The sequence below is a fragment of the Ovis canadensis genome, chromosome 26 (assembly GCF_042477335.2).
Source record: "Ovis canadensis isolate MfBH-ARS-UI-01 breed Bighorn chromosome 26, ARS-UI_OviCan_v2, whole genome shotgun sequence".
NCBI lineage: Eukaryota > Metazoa > Chordata > Mammalia > Artiodactyla > Bovidae > Ovis > Ovis canadensis.
The window spans coordinates 16,195,324-16,215,402 of NC_091270.1; positions in this window are offsets into that span (position 1 = coordinate 16,195,324).

The following is a 20,079-nucleotide window of genomic DNA, read 5'->3' on the forward strand; positions in this document are numbered from 1 at the left end:
TCTCGAGCTAGGAGGCCGAAACGGGGCTCCCCTGGATGTGTGCGGGACCCTCGTGCTTCCTCTCAAGTGGAGACGGGTATGTCGGGGAACTTCTTGAGTTGCAGCAAGGGTGTGAAGGACCCTTTGGAAGTTCCAGTGGTTAGATGTGATTAGCCTCGAGAAGCCTCAGCGGAAAAGGGCCTCATCTCGCCTGAAGGGCAAAACCTCCTGGATTTTCTCGAGTTGCGGCAGGTGCTCTCGACTTACGACGGGGACCTCAGGGACCCGCTCTGGTGGCCTCAGGAAAGGCCAGTCCCCATGCGAGTTCCTCGGGGGCCTCTCGGGATTCCTCTCCCGTCGATGCGGGGGCCTAAGACCTTGTGTGGAGTCGGGGCCGGAACCTGAGGATTCCTCTCCAGTGCTGACATGGATCTTGGGGTACTTCTGGAGTCTCCCCAGGGGAGTCAGTCCTCGTCTCGAATGCGGGCATGCACTTGGGCTTTCCTCAAGAGCGGTAGCAGCAGTGTCACGCATTCCGCCGCGTGGTTCAAGGGATCCATGGCTTTCCCTCGAGTCTTTCCCACGAGGCTTTCCCAAGAGGCTTTCCCACGAAGCTTTCCCACAGGGCTGTCCCACGTGCACACGTGGTGGGGTTCGATCCTCGGCTTGAACGTCAAGGCAGTGCTGGGAAAACAGTTTCCTCTGGAATGGACTGACAAATCTGGGGGACTCTTGGAATGGTGGCACGACCCTGGAGTTCCTCTCGCCTTTCCTGTGTAGAGCGCCGCCCTTTGAGATGCGACGGGAACGCCGGGAAGTCTTTCCCTACGAAACAGGGAAAGGATCCCTCATCTCGAGCAAGGAGGCGGAAACGGGGCTCCCCTGGATGTGTGCGGGACCCTCGTGCTTCCTCTCGAATGGAGACGGGTATGTCGGGGAACTTCTTGAGTTGCAGCAAGGGTGTGAAGGACCCTTTGGAAATTCCCGTGGTTAGATGTGATTAGCCTTGAGAAGCCTCAGCGGAAATGGGCCTCATCTCGCCTGGAGGGAAAACCTCCTGGATTTTCTCGAGATGCTGCACGTGCTCTCGACTTACGACGGGGACCTCTGGGACCCGCTCTGGTGGCCTCAGGAAAGGCCAGACCCCATGCGAGTTCCTCGGGGGCACCTAGGGATTCCTCTCCCGTCGATGCCAGGGCCTAAGACCTGGTGTGGAGTCGGGGCCGGAACCTGAGGATTCCTCTCCAGTGCTGACATGGATCTTGGGGTACTTCTGGAATCTCCCCAGGGGAGTCAGTCCTCGTCTCGAATGCGGGCGTGCACTTGCGCTTTCCTCCAGAGCGGTAGCAGCAGTGTCACGCAGTCCGCCGCGTGGATCAAAGGATCTATGGTTGTCCCTCGAGTCTTTCCCACGAGGCTTTCCCACGAGGCTTTCCCACAGGGCTGTCCCACGTGCACACGTGGTGGGAGTCGATCCTCGGCTTGAACGTCAAGGCAGTGCAGGGAAAACACGTTCCTCTGGAAAGGACTGACACATCTGGGGGACTCTTGGAACGGTGGCACGACCCTGGAGTTCCTCTCGCCTTTCCTGTGGAGAGCGCCTCCTCTTGAGATGCGACGGGAACGCCGGGAATTCTTTCACTACGAAACAGGGAAAGGATCCCTCATCTCGAGCTAGGAGGCGGAAACGGGGCTCCCCTGGATGTGTGCGGGACCCCACGTGCTTCCTCTCGAGTGGAGACGGGTATGTCGGGGAACTTCTTGAGTTGCAGCAAGGGTGTGAAGGACCCTTTGGAAATTCCCGAGGTTAGATGTGATTAGCCTTGAGAAGCCTCAGCGGAAATGGGCCTCATCTCGCCTGGAGGGAAAACCTCCTGGATTTTCTCGAGATGCTGCACGTGCTCTCGACTTACAACGGGGACCTCTGGGACCCGCTCTGGTGGCCTCAGGAAAGGCCAGACCCCATGCGAGTTCCTCGGGGGCCTCTAGGGATTCCTCTCCCGTCGATGCCAGGGCCTAAGACCTGGTGTGGAGTCGGGGCCGGAACCTGAGGATTCCTCTCCAGTGCTGACATGGATCTTCGGGTACTTCTGGAGTCTCCCCAGGGGAGTCAGTCCTCGTCTCGAATGCGGGCATGCACTTGCGCTTTCCTCCAGAGCGGTAGCAGCAGTGTCACGCAGTCCGCCGAGTGGATCAAAGGATCTATGGTTGTCCCTCGAGTCTTTCCCACGAGGCTTTCCCACAGGGCTGTCCCATGTGCACACGTGGTGGGAGTCGATCCTCGGCTTGAACGTCAAGGCAGTGCAGGGAAAACACGTTCCTCTGGAATGGACTGACACATCTGGGGGACTCTTGGAACGGTGGCACGACCCTGGAGTTCCTCTCGCCTTTCCTGTGGAGAGCGCCTCCTCTTGAGATGCGACGGGAACGCCGGGAATTCTTTCCCTACGAAACAGGGAAAGGATCCCTCATCTCGAGCTAGGAGGCCGAAACGGGGCTCCCCTGGATGTGTGCGGGACCCTCGTGCTTCCTGTCAAGTGGAGACGGGTATGTCGGGGAACTTCTTGAGTTGCAGCAAGGGTGTGAAGGACCCTTTGGAAGTTCCAGTGGTTAGATGTGATTAGCCTCGAGAAGCCTCAGCGGAAAAGGGCCTCATCTCGCCTGAAGGGCAAAACCTCCTGGATTTTCTCGAGTTGCGGCAGGTGCTCTCGACTTACGACGGGGACCTCAGGGACCCGCTCTGGTGGCCTCAGGAAAGGCCAGTCCCCATGCGAGTTCCTCGGGGGTCTCTCGGGATTCCTCTCCCGTCGATGCGGGGGCCTAAGACCTTGTGTGGAGTCGGGGCCGGAACCTGAGGATTCCTCTCCAGTGCTGACATGGATCTTGGGGTACTTCTGGAGTCTCCCCAGGGGAGTCAGTCCTCGTCTCGAATGCGGGCATGCACTTGGGCTTTCCTCAAGAGCGGTAGCAGCAGTGTCACGCATTCCGCCGCGTGGTTCAAGGGATCCATGGCTTTCCCTCGAGTCTTTCCCACGAGGCTTTCCCAAGAGGCTTTCCCACGAAGCTTTCCCACGAAGCTTTCCCACAGGGCTGTCCCACGTGCACACGTGGTGGGATTCGATCCTCGGCTTGAACGTCAAGGCAGTGCTGGGAAAACAGTTTCCTCTGGAATGGACTGACAAATCTGGGGGACTCTTGGAATGGTGGCACGACCCTGGAGTTCCTCTCGCCTTTCCTGTGTAGAGCGCCGCCCTTTGAGATGCGACGGGAACGCCGGGAAGTCTTTCCCTACGAAACAGGGAAAGGATCCCTCATCTCGAGCTAGGAGGCGGAAACGGGGCTCCCCTGGATGTGTGCGGGACCCTCGTGCTTCCTCTCGAGAGGAGACGGGTATGTCGGGGAACTTCTTGAGTTGCAGCAAGGGTGTGAAGGACCCTTTGGAAATTCCCGTGGTTAGATATGATTAGCCTTGAGAAGCCTCAGCGGAAATGGGCCTCATCTCGCCTGGAGGGAAAACCTCCTGGATTTTCTCGAGATGCTGCACGTGCTCTCGACTTACGACGGGGACCTCTGGGACCCGCTCTGGTGGCCTCAGGAAAGGCCAGACCCCATGCGAGTTCCTCGGGGGCACCTAGGGATTCCTCTCCCGTCGATGCCAGGGCCTAAGACCTGGTGTGGAGTCGGGGCCGGAACCTGAGGATTCCTCTCCAGTGCTGACATGGATCTTGGGGTACTTCTGGAATCTCCCCAGGGGAGTCAGTCCTCGTCTCGAATGCGGGCGTGCACTTGCGCTTTCCTCCAGAGCGGTAGCAGCAGTGTCACGCAGTCCTCCGCGTGGATCAAAGGATCTATGGTTGTCCCTCGAGTCTTTCCCACGAGGCTTTCCCACGAGGCTTTCCCACAGGGCTGTCCCACGTGCACACGTGGTTTGAGTCGATCCTCGGCTTGAACGTCAAGGCAGTGCAGGGAAAACACGTTCCTCTGGAAAGGACTGACACATCTGGGGGACTCTTGGAACGGTGGCACGACCCTGGAGTTCCTCTCGCCTTTCCTGTGGAGAGCGCCTCCTTTTGAGATGCGACGGGAACGCCGGGAATTCTTTCACTACGAAACAGGGAAAGGATCCCTCATCTCGAGCTAGGAGGCGGAAAGGGGGCTCCCCTGGATGTGTGCGGGACCCTCGTGCTTCCTCTCGAGTGGAGACGGGTATGTCGGGGAACTTCTTGAGTTGCAGCAAGGGTGTGAAGGACCCTTTGGAAATTCCCGAGGTTAGATGTGATTAGCCTTGAGAAGCCTCAGCGGAAATGGGCCTCATCTCGCCTGGAGGGAAAACCTCCTGGATTTTCTCGAGATGCTGCACGTGCTCTCGACTTACGACGGGGACCTCTGGGACCCGCTCTGGTGGCCTCAGGAAAGGCCAGACCCCATGCGAGTTCCTCGGGGGCCTCTAGGGATTCCTCTCTCGTCGATGCCAGGGCCTAAGACCTGGTGTGGAGTCGGGGCCGGAACCTGAGGATTCCTCTCCAGTGCTGACATGGATCTTCGGGTACTTCTGGAGTCTCCCCAGGGGAGTCAGTCCTCGTCTCGAATGCGGGCATGCACTTGCGCTTTCCTCCAGAGCGGTAGCAGCAGTGTCACGCAGTCCGCCGCGTGGATCAAAGGATCTATGGTTGTCCCTCGAGTCTTTCCCACGAGGCTTTCCCACAGGGCTGTCCCATGTGCACACGTGGTGGGAGTCGATCCTCGGCTTGAACGTCAAGGCAGTGCAGGGAAAACACGTTCCTCTGGAATGGACTGACACATCTGGGGGACTCTTGGAACGGTGGCACGACCCTGGAGTTCCTCTCGCCTTTCCTGTGGAGAGCGCCTCCTCTTGAGATGCGACGGGAACGCCGGGAATTCTTTCCCTACGAAACAGGGAAAGGATCCCTCATCTCGAGCTAGGAGGCCGAAACGGGGCTCCCCTGGATGTGTGCGGGACCCTCGTGCTTCCTCTCAAGTGGAGACGGGTATGTCGGGGAACTTCTTGAGTTGCAGCAAGGGTGTGAAGGACCCTTTGGAAGTTCCAGTGGTTAGATGTGATTAGCCTCGAGAAGCCTCAGCGGAAAAGGGCCTCATCTCGCCTGAAGGGCAAAACCTCCTGGATTTTCTCGAGTTGCGGCAGGTGCTCTCGACTTACGACGGGGACCTCAGGGACCCGCTCTGGTGGCCTCAGGAAAGGCCAGTCCCCATGCGAGTTCCTCGGGGGTCTCTCGGGATTCCTCTCCCGTCGATGCGGGGGCCTAAGACCTTGTGTGGAGTCGGGGCCGGAACCTGAGGATTCCTCTCCAGTGCTGACATGGATCTTGGGGTACTTCTGGAGTCTCCCCAGGGGAGTCAGTCCTCGTCTCGAATGCGGGCATGCACTTGGGCTTTCCTCAAGAGCGGTAGCATCAGTGTCACGCATTCCGCCGCGTGGTTCAAGGGATCCATGGCTTTCCCTCGAGTCTTTCCCACGAGGCTTTCCCAAGAGGCTTTCCCACGAAGCTTTCCCACGAAGCTTTCCCACAGGGCTGTCCCACGTGCACACGTGGTGGGATTCGATCCTCGGCTTGAACGTCAAGGCAGTGCTGGGAAAACAGTTTCCTCTGGAATGGACTGACAAATCTGGGGGACTCTTGGAATGGTGGCACGACCCTGGAGTTCCTCTCGCCTTTCCTGTGTAGAGCGCCGCCCTTTGAGATGCGACGGGAACGCCGGGAAGTCTTTCCCTACGAAACAGGGAAAGGATCCCTCATCTCGAGCTAGGAGGCGGAAACGGGGCTCCCCTGGATGTGTGCGGGACCCTCGTGCTTCCTCTCGAGAGGAGACGGGTATGTCGGGGAACTTCTTGAGTTGCAGCAAGGGTGTGAAGGACCCTTTGGAAATTCCCGTGGTTAGATATGATTAGCCTTGAGAAGCCTCAGCGGAAATGGGCCTCATCTCGCCTGGAGGGAAAACCTCCTGGATTTTCTCGAGATGCTGCACGTGCTCTCGACTTACGACGGGGACCTCTGGGACCCGCTCTGGTGGCCTCAGGAAAGGCCAGACCCCATGCGAGTTCCTCGGGGGCACCTAGGGATTCCTCTCCCGTCGATGCCAGGGCCTAAGACCTGGTGTGGAGTCGGGGCCGGAACCTGAGGATTCCTCTCCAGTGCTGACATGGATCTTGGGGTACTTCTGGAATCTCCCCAGGGGAGTCAGTCCTCGTCTCGAATGCGGGCGTGCACTTGCGCTTTCCTCCAGAGCGGTAGCAGCAGTGTCACGCAGTCCTCCGCGTGGATCAAAGGATCTATGGTTGTCCCTCGAGTCTTTCCCACGAGGCTTTCCCACGAGGCTTTCCCACAGGGCTGTCCCACGTGCACACGTGGTGGGAGTCGATCCTCGGCTTGAACGTCAAGGCAGTGCAGGGAAAACACGTTCCTCTGGAAAGGACTGACACATCTGGGGGACTCTTGGAACAGTGGCACGACCCTGGAGTTCCTCTCGCCTTTCCTGTGGAGAGCGCCTCCTCTTGAGATGCGACGGGAACGCCGGGAATTCTTTCACTACGAAACAGGGAAAGGATCCCTCATCTCGAGCTAGGAGGCGGAAACGGGGCTCCCCTGGATGTGTGCGGGACCCTCGTGCTTCCTCTCGAGTGGAGACGGGTATGTCGGGGAACTTCTTGAGTTGCAGCAAGGGTGTGAAGGACCCTTTGGAAATTCCCGAGGTTAGATGTGATTAGCCTTGAGAAGCCTCAGCGGAAATGGGCCTCATCTCGCCTGGAGGGAAAACCTCCTGGATTTTCTCGAGATGCTGCACGTGCTCTCGACTTACTACGGGGACCTCTGGGACCCGCTCTGGTGGCCTCAGGAAAGGCCAGACCCCATGCGAGTTCCTCGGGGGCCTCTAGGGATTCCTCTCCCGTCGATGCCAGGGCCTAAGACCTGGTGTGGAGTCGGGGCCGGAACCTGAGGATTCCTCTCCAGTGCTGACATGGATCTTCGGGTACTTCGGGAATCTCCCCAGGGGAGTCAGTCCTCGTCTCGAATGCGGGCATGCACTTGCGCTTTCCTCCAGAGCGGTAGCAGCAGTGTCACGCAGTCCGCCGCGTGGATCAAAGGATCTATGGTTGTCCCTCGAGTCTTTCCAACGAGGCTTTCCCACGAGGCTTTCCCACAGGGCTGTCCCACGTGCACACGTATTGGGAGTCGATCCTCGGCTTGAACGTCAAGGCAGTGCAGGGAAAACACGTTCCTCTGGAATGGACTGACACATCTGGGGGACTCTTGGAACGGTGGCACGACCCTGGAGTTCCTCTCGCCTTTCCTGTGGAGAGCGCCTCCTCTTGAGATGCGACGGGAACGCCGGGAATTCTTTCCCTACGAAACAGGGAAAGGATCCCTTATCTCGAGCTACGAGGCGGAAACGGGTCTCCCCTGGACGTTTGCGGGACCCTCGTGCTTCCTCTCGAGTGGGGACGGGTATATCGGGGAACTTCTTGAGTTGCAGCAAGGGTGTGAAGGACCCTTTGGAAGTTCCAGTGGTTAGATGTGATTAGCCTCGAGAAGCCTCAGCGGAAATGGGCCTCATCTCGCCTGGAGGGCAAAACCTCCTGGATTTTCTCGAGTTGCGGCAGGTGGTCTCGACTTACGATGGGGACCTCAGGGACCCGCTCTGGTGGCCTCAGGAAAGGCCAGTCCCCATGCGAGTTCCTCGGGGGCCTCTCGGGATTCCTCTCCCATCGATGCCGGGGCCTAAGACCTTGTGTGGAGTCGGGGCTGGAACCTGAGGATTCCTCTCGAGTGCTGACATGGATCTTGGGATACTTCTGGAGTCTCCCCAGGGGAGTCAGTCCTCGTCTCGAATGCGGGCATGCACTTGCGCTTTCCTCCAGAGCGGTAGCAGCGGTGTCACGCATTCCGCCGCGTGGATCAAGGGATCCATGGCTTTCCCTCGAGTCTTTCCCACGAGGCTTTCCCAAGAGGCTTTCCCACTAGGCTTTCCCACAGGGCTGTCCCACGTGCACACGTGGTGGGAGTCGATCCTCGGCTTGAACGTCAAGGCAGTGCAGGGAAAACACGTTCCTCTGGAATGGACTGACACATCTGGGGGACTCTTGGAACGGTGGCACGACCCTGGATTTCCTCTCGCCTTTCCTGTGGAGAGCGCCTCCTCTTGAGATGCGACGGGAACGCCGGGAATTCTTTCCCGACGAAACAGGGAAAGGATCCCTCAACTCGAGCTAGGAGGCGGAAACGGGGCTCCCCTGGACGTTTGCGGGACCCTCGTGCTTCCTCTCGAGTGGGGACGGGTATGTCGGGGAACTTCTTGAGTTGCAGCAAGGGTGTGAAGAACCCTTTGTAAGTTTCAGTGGTTAGATGTGATTAGCCTCGAGAAGCCTCAGCGGAAATGGGCCTCATCTCGCCTGGAGGGCAAAACCTCCTGGATTTTCTCGAGTTGCGGCAGGTGCTCTCGACTTACCACGGGGACCTCAGGGACCCGCTCTGGTGGCCTCAGGAAAGGCCAGTCCCCATGCGATTTCCTCGGGGGCCTCTCGGGATTCCTCTGCCTTCGATGCCGGGGCCTAAGACCTTGTGTGGAGTCGCGGCTGGAACCTGAGGATTCCTCTCGACTGCTGACATGGATCTTGGGGTACTTCTGGAGTCTCCCCAGGGGAGTCAGTCCTCGTCTCGAATGCGGGCATGCACTTGCGCTTTCCTCCAGAGCGGTAGCAGCGGTGTCACTCATTCCGCCGCGTGGATCAAGGGATCCATGGCTTTCCCTCGAGTCTTTCCCACGAGGCTTTCCCAAGAGGCTTTCCCACGAGGCTTTCCCACAGGGCTGTCCCACGTGCACACGTGGTGGGAGTCGATCCTCGGCTTGAACGTCAAGGCAGTGCAGGGAAAACAGGTTCCTCTGGAATGGACTGACACATCTGGGGGACTCTTGGAATGGTGGCACGACCCTGGAGTTCCTCTCGCCTTTCCTGTGGAGAGCGCCTCCTCTTGAGATGCGACGGGAACGCCGGGAATTCTTTCCCTACGAAACAGGGAAAGGATCCCTCATCTCGAGATAGGAGGCGGAAACGGAGCTCCCCTGGATGTGTGCGGGACCCTCGTGCTTCCTCTCGAGTGGAGACGGGTATGTCGGGGAACTTCTTGAGTTGCAGCAAGGGTGTGAAGGACCCTTTGGAAATTCCCGTGGTTAGATGTGATTAGCCTCGAGAAGCCTCAGCGGAAATGGGCCTCATCTCGCCTGGAGGGCAAAACCTCCTGGATTTTCTCGAGTTGCGGCAGGTGCTCTCGACTTACGACGGGGACCTCTGGGACCCGCTCTGGTGGCCTCAGGAAAGGCCAGACCCCATGCGAGTTCCTCGGGGGCCTCTAGGGATTCCTCTCCCGTCGATGCCAGGGCCTAAGACCTGGTGTGGAGTCGGGGCCGGAACCTGAGGATTCCTCTCCAGTGCTGACATGGATCTTCGGGTACTTCTGGAATCTCCCCAGGGGAGTCAGTCCTCGTCTCGAATGCGGGCATGCACTTGCGCTTTCCTCCAGAGCGGTAGCAGCAGTGTCACGCAGTCCGCCGCGTGGAACAAAGGATCTATGGTTGTCACTCGAGTCTTTCCCACGAGGCTTTCCCACGAGGCTTTCCCACAGGGCTGTCCCACGTGCACACGTGGAGGGAGTCGATCCTCGGCTTGAACGTCAAGGCAGTGCAGGGAAAACACGTTCCTCTGGAATAGACTGACACATCTGAGGGACTCTTGGAACGGTGGCACGACTCTGGAGTTCCTCTCTCCTTTCCTGTGGAGAGCGCCTCCTCTTGAGATGCGACGGGAACGCCGGGAATTCTTTCCCTACGAAACAGGGAAAGGATCCCTCATCTCGAGCTAGGAGGCGGAAACGGGGCTCCCCTGGATGTTTGCGGGACCCTCGTGCTTCCTCTCAAGTGGGAACGGGTATGTCGGGGAACTTCTTGAGTTGCAGCAAGGGTGTGAAGGACCCTTTGTAAGTTCCAGTGGTTAGATGTGATTAGCCTCGAGAAGCCTCAGCGGAAATGGGCCTGATCTCGCCTGGAGGGCAAAACCTCCTGGATTTTCTCGAGTTGCGGCAGGTGCTCTCGACTTACGACGGGGACCTCAGGGACCCGCTCTGGTGGCCTCAGGAAAGGCCAGTTCCCATGCGAGTTCCTCGGGGGGCTCTCGGGATTCCTCTCCCATCGATGCCGGGGCCGAAGACCTTGTGTGGAGTCGGGGCCGGAACCTGAGGATTCCTCTCCAGTGCTGACATGGATCTTGGGGTACTTCTGGAGTCTCCCCAGGGGAGTCAGTCCTCGTCTCGAAGGCGGGCATGCACTCGAGCTTTCCTCCAGAGCGGTAGCAGCAGTGTCACGCATTCTTCCGCGTGGATCAAGGGATCCATGGCTTTCCCTCGAGTCTTTCCCACGAGGCTTTCCCAAGAGGCTTTCCCACGAGGCTATCCCACAGGGCTGTCCCACGTGCACACGTGGTGGGAGTCGATCCTCGGCTTGAACGTCAAGGCAGTGCAGGGAAAACATGTTCCTCTGGAAAGGACTGACACATCTGGGGGACTCTTGGAACGGTGGCACGACCCTGGAGTTCCTCTCGCCTTTCCTGTGGCGAGCGCCTCCTCTTGAGATGTGACAGGAACGCCGGGAATTCTTTCCTTACGAAACAGGGAAAGGATCCCTCATCTCGAGCTAGGAGGCGGAAACGGGGCTCCCCTGGATGTGTGCGGGACCCTCGTGTTCCTCTCTAGTGGAGACGGGTATGTCGGGGAACTTCTTGATTTGCAGCAAGGGTGTGAAGGACCCTTTGGAATTTCCAGTGGTTAGATGTGATTAGCCTCGAGAAGCCTCAGCGGAAATGGGCCTCATCTCGCCTGGAGGGCAAAACCTCCTGGATTTTCTCCAGTTGCGGCAGGTGCTCTCGACTTACGACGGGGACCTCAGGGACCCGCTCTGGTGGCCTCAGGAAAGGCCAGTCCCCATGCGAGTTCCTCGGGGGCCTCTCGGGATTCCTCTCCCGTCGATGCCGGGGCCTAAGACCTTGTGTGGAGTCGGGGCCGGAACCTGAGGATTCCTCTCCAGTGCTGACATGGAACTTGGGGTACTTCTGGAGTCTCCCCAGGGGAGTCAGTCCTCGTCTCGAATGCGGGCGTGCACTTGCGCTTTCCTCCAGAGCGGTAGCAGCAGTGTCACGCATTCTTCCGCGTGGATCAAAGGATCTATGGTTGTCCCTCGAGTCTTTCCCACGAGGCTTTCCCACGAGGCTTTCCCACAGGGCTGTCCCACGTGCACACGTGTTGGGAGTCGATCCTCGGCTTGAACGTCAAGGCAGTGCAGGGAAAACATGTTCCTCTGGAAAGGAATGACACATCTGGGGGACTCTTGGAACGGTGGCACGACCCTGGAGTTCCTCTCGCCTTTCCTGTGGAGAGCGCCTCCTCTTGAGATGCGACGGGAACGCCGGGAATTCTTTCCCTACGAAACAGGGAAAGGATCCTTCATCTCGAGCTAGGAGGCGGAAACGGGTCTACCCTGGATGTTTGCGGGACCCTCGTGCTTCCTCTCGAGTGGAGACGGGTATGTCGGGGAACTTCTTGAGTTGCAGCAAGGGTGTGAAGGACCCTTTGGAAGTTCCAGTGGTTAGATGTGATTAGCCTCGAAAAGCCTCAGCGGAAATGGGCCTCATCTCGCCTGGAGGGCAAAACCTCCTGGATTTTCTCGAGTTGCGGCAGGTGCTCTCGACTTACGACGGGGACCTCAGGGACCCGCTCTGGTGGCCTCAGGAAAGGCCAGTCCCCAAGCGAGTTCCTCGGGGGCCTCTCGGGATTCCTCTCCCGTCGATGCCGGGGCCGAAGACCTTGTGTGGAGTCGGGGCTGGAACCTGAGGATTCCTCTCCAGTGCTGACATGGATCTTGGGGTACTTCTGGAGTCTCCCCAGGGGAGTCAGTCCTCGTCTCGAATGCGGGCATGCACTTGCGCTTTCCTCCAGAGCGTTAGCAGCAGTGTCACACATTCCGCCGCGTGAATCAAGGGATCCATGGCTTTCCCTCGAGTCTTTCCCACGAGGCTTTCCCATGAGGCTTTCCCACGAGGCTTTCCCACAGGGCTGTCCCACGTGCACACGTGGTGGGAGTCGATCCTCGGCTTGAACGTCAAGGCAGTGCAGGGAAAACAGTTTCCTCTGGAATGGACTGACACATCTGGGGGACTCTTGGAATGGTGGCACGACCCTGGAGTTCCTCTCGCCTTTCCTGTGGAGAGCGCCTCCTCTTGAGATGCGACGGGAATGCCGGGAAGTCTTTCCCTACGAAACAGGGAAAGGATCCCTCATCTCGAGCTAGGAGGCGGAAACGGGACTCCCCTGGATGTGTGCGGGACCCTCGTGCTTCCTCTCGAGTGGAGATGGGTATGTCGGGGAACTTCTTGAGTTGCAGCAAGGGTGTGAAGGACCCTTTGGAAGTTCCAGTGGTTAGATGTTATTAGCCTTGAGAAGCCTCAGCGGAAATGGGCCTCATCTCGCCTGGAGGGCAAAACCTCCAGGATTTTCTCGAGTTGTGGCACGTGCTCTCGACTTACGACGGGGACCTCTGGGACCCGCTCTGGTGGCCTCAGGAAAGGCCAGACCCCATGCGTGTTCCTCGGGGGCCTCTAGGGATTCCTCTCCCGTCGATGCCGGGGCGTAAGACCTTGTGTGGAGTCGGGGCCGGAACCTGAGGATTCCTCTCCAGGGCTGACATGGATCTTGGGGTACTTCTGGAGTCTCCCCAGGGGAGTCAGTCCTCGTCTCGAATGCGGGCATGCACTTGCGCTTTCCTCCAGAGCGGTAGCAGCAGTGTCACGCAGTCCGCCGCGTGGATCAAAGGATCTATGGTTGTCCCTCGAGTCTTTCCCACGAGGCTTTACCACAGGGCTGTCCCACGTGCACACGTGGTGGGAGTCGATCCTCGGCTTGAACGTCAAGGCAGTGCAGGGAAAACAGGTTCCTCTGGAATGGACTGACACATCTGGGGGACTCTTGGAACGGTGGCACGACCCTGGAGTTCCTCTCGCCTTTCCTGTGGAGAGCGCCTCCTCTTGAGATGCGACGGGAATGCCGGGAATTCTTTCCCTACAAAACAGGGAAAGGATCCCTCATCTCGAGCTAGGAGGCGGAAACGGGGCTACCCTGGATGTGTGCGGGACCCTCGTGCTTCCTCTCGAGTGGAGACGGCTATTTCGGGGAACTTCTTGAGTTGCAGCAAGGGTGTGAAGGACCCTTTAGAAGTTCCAGTCGTTAGATGTGATTAGCCTCGAGAAGCGTCAGCGGAAATGGGCCTCATCTCGCCTGGAGGGCAAAACCTCCTGGATTTTCTCGAGTTGCATCAGGTGCTCTCGACTTACGACGGGGACCTGAGGGACCCGCTCTGGTGGCCTCAGGAAAGGCCAGTCCCCATGCGAGTTCCTCGGGAGCCTCTCGGGATTCCTCTCCCGTCCAAGCCGGGATTCCTCTCCCTTGGATGCTGGGGCCTAAGACCTTGTGTGGAGTCGGGCCCGCAACCTGAGGATTCCTCTCCAGTGCTGACATGGATCTTGGTGTACGTCTGGAGTCTCCACAGGAGAGGAAGTCCTCGTCTCAAATGGGGGCATGCACGTGCGCTTTCCTCCAGAGCGGTAGCAGCAGTGTCACCCTTTCCGTCATGTCGATCAAGGGATCTGTGGCTTTCCCTGGAGGATTTCCCACAGGGCTTTCCCAAGAGGCTTTCCCACAGGACTGTTCCACGAGCCACCGTGGTTGGAGTCGATCCTCAGCAGGAAAGTCTAGGCAGTGAAGGGTAAACAGATTCCTCTGGAATGGAGTGAGACATCAGGGGGACTCTGGGAATGGTGGCACGACCCTGGAGTTTCTCTCCCTTTTCCTATGGAGAGCGCCTCCTCTTGAGATGCGACGGGAACGCCGGGAAATCTTTCCCGACCAAGCAGGGAAAGGATCCTTCATCTCGAGCTACGAGGCGGAAACCGGTCTCCTCTGGATGTGCGCGGGACCATCGTGCTTCCTCTCGAGAGGAGATGGTATGTCAGGGAACTTCTTGAGTTGCAGCAAGGGTGTGAAGGACCTTTTGGAGGTCCCAGAGGTTAGATGTGATTAGCCTCGAGAAGCCTCAGTGGAAATGGGCCTCATCTCTCCTGCAGGGCAAAACCTCCTGGATTTTCTCGAGTTTCTGCAGGTGCTCTCGACTTTGGACGGGGCCTTCAGGGACCCGCTCAGGTGGCCTCAGGAGAGGCCAGACCCCATGCGAGTGATTCGGGGGCCTCTGGGGATTCCTCTCCCTTCGATGCCAGAGCCTAAGTCTTGTGTGGAGTCGGGGCAGGAACCTGAGGATTCCTCAAGTGCTGTCCTGGATCTTGGGGTACTTCTGGAGTCTCCCCAGGTGAGTCAGTAGTCGTCTCACATGGGGGAATGCACGTGCGCTTTCCTCCAAACTGTAGCACCAGTGTCACGCTTCCCATCGCGTCGATCATGGGATCTGTGTCTTTCCCTCGAGGATTTCACATGAGGCTTTCCCACGAGGCTTTCCCACAGGGCTGTCCCACGTGCCACAGTGGTGTGAGTCGATCCTCAGCGTGAATGTCGAGGCAGTGCAGGGAAAACAGGTTCCTTTGGAATGGGCTGAGACATCTGGGGGACCCTTGGTATGGTGACATGAGCCTGGAGTTCCTCTCGCCTTTCCTGTGGAGAGCGCATCCTCCTGAGATGCGACGGGAACGCCCAGAATTCTTTCCCGTGCAAGCAGCGAAAGGATCCCTCATCTCGATCAACGAGGTGGAAACGGGGCTCCTCTGGATGTGCGCGGGACCCTCGTGCTTCCTCTCGAGTGCAGACAGTATGTCGGGGAACTTCTTGAGTGGCAGAAGGGGTGTGAAGGACCTTTTGCAGCACCTAGAGGTTAGGTGTGATTAGCCTCGAGAAGCCTCAGCGGAAATGGGCCTCATCTGGCCTGGGGGGCAAAATCTCCGGACTTTCTCAAGTTGTGGTAGGTGCTCTCGACTTTGGATGGGGACATCAGGGACCCGCTCTGGTGGCCTCAGGAAAGGCCAGACCCCATGCGAGTTGCTCGGGGGGCTCGGGGGATTCCTCTCCCTTCGATGCCAGAGCCTAAGACCTTGTGTGGAGTCGGGGGAGAACCTGAGGATTCCTCTCCAGTGCTGACATGGATCTTGGGGTACTTCTGGAGCCTCCCCAGGGGAGTAAGTCCTCGTTTCGAATGTGGGCATGAACGTGGGCTTTCCTCCAGAGCGATAGCAGCAGTGTCGCCCAGTCCGCCGCGTGGATCAAAGGATCTATGGTTGTCCCTCGAGTCTTTCCCACGAGGCTTTCCCACGAGGCTTTCCCACAGGGGTGTCCCACGTGCACACGTGGTGGGAGTCGATCCTCGGCTTGAACGTCAAGGCAGTGCAGGGAAAACATGTTCCTCTGGAAAGGACTGACACATCTGGGGGACTCTTGGAACGGTGGCACGACCCTGGAGTTCCTCTCGCCTTTCCTGTGGAGAGCGCCTCCTCTTGAGATGCGACGGGAACGCCGGGAATTCTTTCCCTACGAAACAGGGAAAGGATCCCTCATCTCGAGCTAGGAGGCGGAAACGGGGCTCCCCTGGACGTTTGCGGGACCCTCGTGCTTCCTCTCGAGTGGGGACGGGTATGTCGGGGAACTTCTTGAGTTGCAGCAAGGGTGTGAAGGACCCTTTGGAAGTTCCAGTGGTTAGATGTGATTAGCCTCGAGAAGCCTCAGCGGAAATGGGCCTGATCTCGCCTGGAGGGCAAAACCTCCTGGATTTTCTCGAGTTGCGGCAGGTGCTCTCGACTTACGACGGGGACCTCAGGGACCCGCTCTGGTGGCCTCAGGAAAGGCCAGTCCCCATGCGAGTTCCTCGGGGGCCTCTCGGGATTCCTCTCCCATCGATGTCGGGGCCGAAGACCTTGTGTGGAGTCGGGGCTGGAACCTGAGGATTCCTCTCCAGTGCTGACATGGATCTTGGGGTACTTCTGGAGTCTCCCCAGGGGAGTCAGTCCTCGTCTCGAATGCGGGCATGCACTTGCGCTTTCCTCCAGAGCGTTAGCAGCAGTGTCACACATTCCGCCGCGTGAATCAAGGGATCCATGGCTTTCCCTCGAGTCTTTCCCACGAGGCTTTCCCATGAGGCTTTCCCACGAGGCTTTCCCACAGGGCTGTCCCACGTGCACACGTGGTGGGATTCGATCCTCGGCTTGAACGTCAAGGCAGTGCTGGGAAAACAGTTTCCTCTGGAATGGACTGACAAATCTGGGGGACTCTTGGAATGGTGGCACGACCCTGGAGTTCCTCTCGCCTTTCCTGTGTAGAGCGCCGCCCTTTGAGATGCGACGGGAACGCCGGGAAGTCTTTCCCTACGAAACAGGGAAAGGATCCCTCATCTCGAGCTAGGAGGCGGAAACGGGGCTCCCCTGGATGTGTGCGGGACCCTCGTGCTTCCTCTCGAGAGGAGACGGGTATGTCGGGGAACTTCTTGAGTTGCAGCAAGGGTGTGAAGGACCCTTTGGAAATTCCCGTGGTTAGATATGATTAGCCTTGAGAAGCCTCAGCGGAAATGGGCCTCATCTCGCCTGGAGGGAAAACCTCCTGGATTTTCTCGAGATGCTGCACGTGCTCTCGACTTACGACGGGGACCTCTGGGACCCGCTCTGGTGGCCTCAGGAAAGGCCAGACCCCATGCGAGTTCCTCGGGGGCACCTAGGGATTCCTCTCCCGTCGATGCCAGGGCCTAAGACCTGGTGTGGAGTCGGGGCCGGAACCTGAGGATTCCTCTCCAGTGCTGACATGGATCTTGGGGTACTTCTGGAATCTCCCCAGGGGAGTCAGTCCTCGTCTCGAATGCGGGCGTGCACTTGCGCTTTCCTCCAGAGCGGTAGCAGCAGTGTCACGCAGTCCTCCGCGTGGATCAAAGGATCTATGGTTGTCCCTCGAGTCTTTCCCACGAGGCTTTCCCACGAGGCTTTCCCACAGGGCTGTCCCACGTGCACACGTGGTGGGAGTGGATCCTCGGCTTGAACGTCAAGGCAGTGCAGGGAAAACACGTTCCTCTGGAATGGACTGACACATCTGGGGGACTCTTGGAACGGTGGCACGACCCTGGAGTTCCTCTCGCCTTTCCTGTGGAGAGCGCCTCCTCTTGAGATGCGACGGGAACGCCGGGAATTCTTTCACTACGAAACAGGGAAAGGATCCCTCATCTCGAGCTAGGAGGCGGAAACGGGGCTCCCCTGGATGTGTGCGGGACCCTCGTGCTTCCTCTCGAGTGGAGACGGGTATGTCGGGGAACTTCTTGAGTTGCAGCAAGGGTGTGAAGGACCCTTTGGAAATTCCCGAGGTTAGATGTGATTAGCCTTGAGAAGCCTCAGCGGAAATGGGCCTCATCTCGCCTGGAGGGAAAACCTCCTGGATTTTCTCGAGATGCTGCACGTGCTCTCGACTTACGACGGGGACCTCTGGGACCCGCTCTGGTGGCCTCAGGAAAGGCCAGACCCCATGCGAGTTCCTCGGGGGCCTCTAGGGATTCCTCTCTCGTCGATGCCAGGGCCTAAGACCTGGTGTGGAGTCGGGGCCGGAACCTGAGGATTCCTCTCCAGTGCTGACATGGATCTTCGGGTACTTCTGGAGTCTCCCCAGGGGAGTCAGTCCTCGTCTCGAATGCGGGCATGCACTTGCGCTTTCCTCCAGAGCGGTAGCAGCAGTGTCACGCAGTCCGCCGCGTGGATCAAAGGATCTATGGTTGTCCCTCGAGTCTTTCCCACGAGGCTTTCCCACAGGGCTGTCCCATGTGCACACGTGGTGGGAGTCGATCCTCGGCTTGAACGTCAAGGCAGTGCAGGGAAAACACGTTCCTCTGGAATGGACTGACACATCTGGGGGACTCTTGGAACGGTGGCACGACCCTGGAGTTCCTCTCGCCTTTCCTGTGGAGAGCGCCTCCTCTTGAGATGCGACGGGAACGCCGGGAATTCTTTCCCTACGAAACAGGGAAAGGATCCCTCATCTCGAGCTAGGAGGCCGAAACGGGGCTCCCCTGGATGTGTGCGGGACCCTCGTGCTTCCTCTCAAGTGGAGACGGGTATGTCGGGGAACTTCTTGAGTTGCAGCAAGGGTGTGAAGGACCCTTTGGAAGTTCCAGTGGTTAGATGTGATTAGCCTCGAGAAGCCTCAGCGGAAAAGGGCCTCATCTCGCCTGAAGGGCAAAACCTCCTGGATTTTCTCGAGTTGCGGCAGGTGCTCTCGACTTACGACGGGGACCTCAGGGACCCGCTCTGGTGGCCTCAGGAAAGGCCAGTCCCCATGCGAGTTCCTCGGGGGTCTCTCGGGATTCCTCTCCCGTCGATGCGGGGGCCTAAGACCTTGTGTGGAGTCGGGGCCGGAACCTGAGGATTCCTCTCCAGTGCTGACATGGATCTTGGGGTACTTCTGGAGTCTCCCCAGGGGAGTCAGTCCTCGTCTCGAATGCGGGCATGCACTTGGGCTTTCCTCAAGAGCGGTAGCATCAGTGTCACGCATTCCGCCGCGTGGTTCAAGGGATCCATGGCTTTCCCTCGAGTCTTTCCCACGAGGCTTTCCCAAGAGGCTTTCCCACGAAGCTTTCCCACGAAGCTTTCCCACAGGGCTGTCCCACGTGCACACGTGGTGGGATTCGATCCTCGGCTTGAACGTCAAGGCAGTGCTGGGAAAACAGTTTCCTCTGGAATGGACTGACAAATCTGGGGGACTCTTGGAATGGTGGCACGACCCTGGAGTTCCTCTCGCCTTTCCTGTGTAGAGCGCCGCCCTTTGAGATGCGACGGGAACGCCGGGAAGTCTTTCCCTACGAAACAGGGAAAGGATCCCTCATCTCGAGCTAGGAGGCGGAAACGGGGCTCCCCTGGATGTGTGCGGGACCCTCGTGCTTCCTCTCGAGAGGAGACGGGTATGTCGGGGAACTTCTTGAGTTGCAGCAAGGGTGTGAAGGACCCTTTGGAAATTCCCGTGGTTAGATATGATTAGCCTTGAGAAGCCTCAGCGGAAATGGGCCTCATCTCGCCTGGAGGGAAAACCTCCTGGATTTTCTCGAGATGCTGCACGTGCTCTCGACTTACGACGGGGACCTCTGGGACCCGCTCTGGTGGCCTCAGGAAAGGCCAGACCCCATGCGAGTTCCTCGGGGGCACCTAGGGATTCCTCTCCCGTCGATGCCAGGGCCTAAGACCTGGTGTGGAGTCGGGGCCGGAACCTGAGGATTCCTCTCCAGTGCTGACATGGATCTTGGGGTACTTCTGGAATCTCCCCAGGGGAGTCAGTCCTCGTCTCGAATGCGGGCGTGCACTTGCGCTTTCCTCCAGAGCGGTAGCAGCAGTGTCACGCAGTCCTCCGCGTGGATCAAAGGATCTATGGTTGTCCCTCGAGTCTTTCCCACGAGGCTTTCCCACGAGGCTTTCCCACAGGGCTGTCCCACGTGCACACGTGGTGGGAGTCGATCCTCGGCTTGAACGTCAAGGCAGTGCAGGGAAAACACGTTCCTCTGGAATGGACTGACACATCTGGGGGACTCTTGGAACAGTGGCACGACCCTGGAGTTCCTCTCGCCTTTCCTGTGGAGAGCGCCTCCTCTTGAGATGCGACGGGAACGCCGGGAATTCTTTCACTACGAAACAGGGAAAGGATCCCTCATCTCGAGCTAGGAGGCGGAAACGGGGCTCCCCTGGATGTGTGCGGGACCCTCGTGCTTCCTCTCGAGTGGAGACGGGTATGTCGGGGAACTTCTTGAGTTGCAGCAAGGGTGTGAAGGACCCTTTGGAAATTCCCGAGGTTAGATGTGATTAGCCTTGAGAAGCCTCAGCGGAAATGGGCCTCATCTCGCCTGGAGGGAAAACCTCCTGGATTTTCTCGAGATGCTGCACGTGCTCTCGACTTACTACGGGGACCTCTGGGACCCGCTCTGGTGGCCTCAGGAAAGGCCAGACCCCATGCGAGTTCCTCGGGGGCCTCTAGGGATTCCTCTCCCGTCGATGCCAGGGCCTAAGACCTGGTG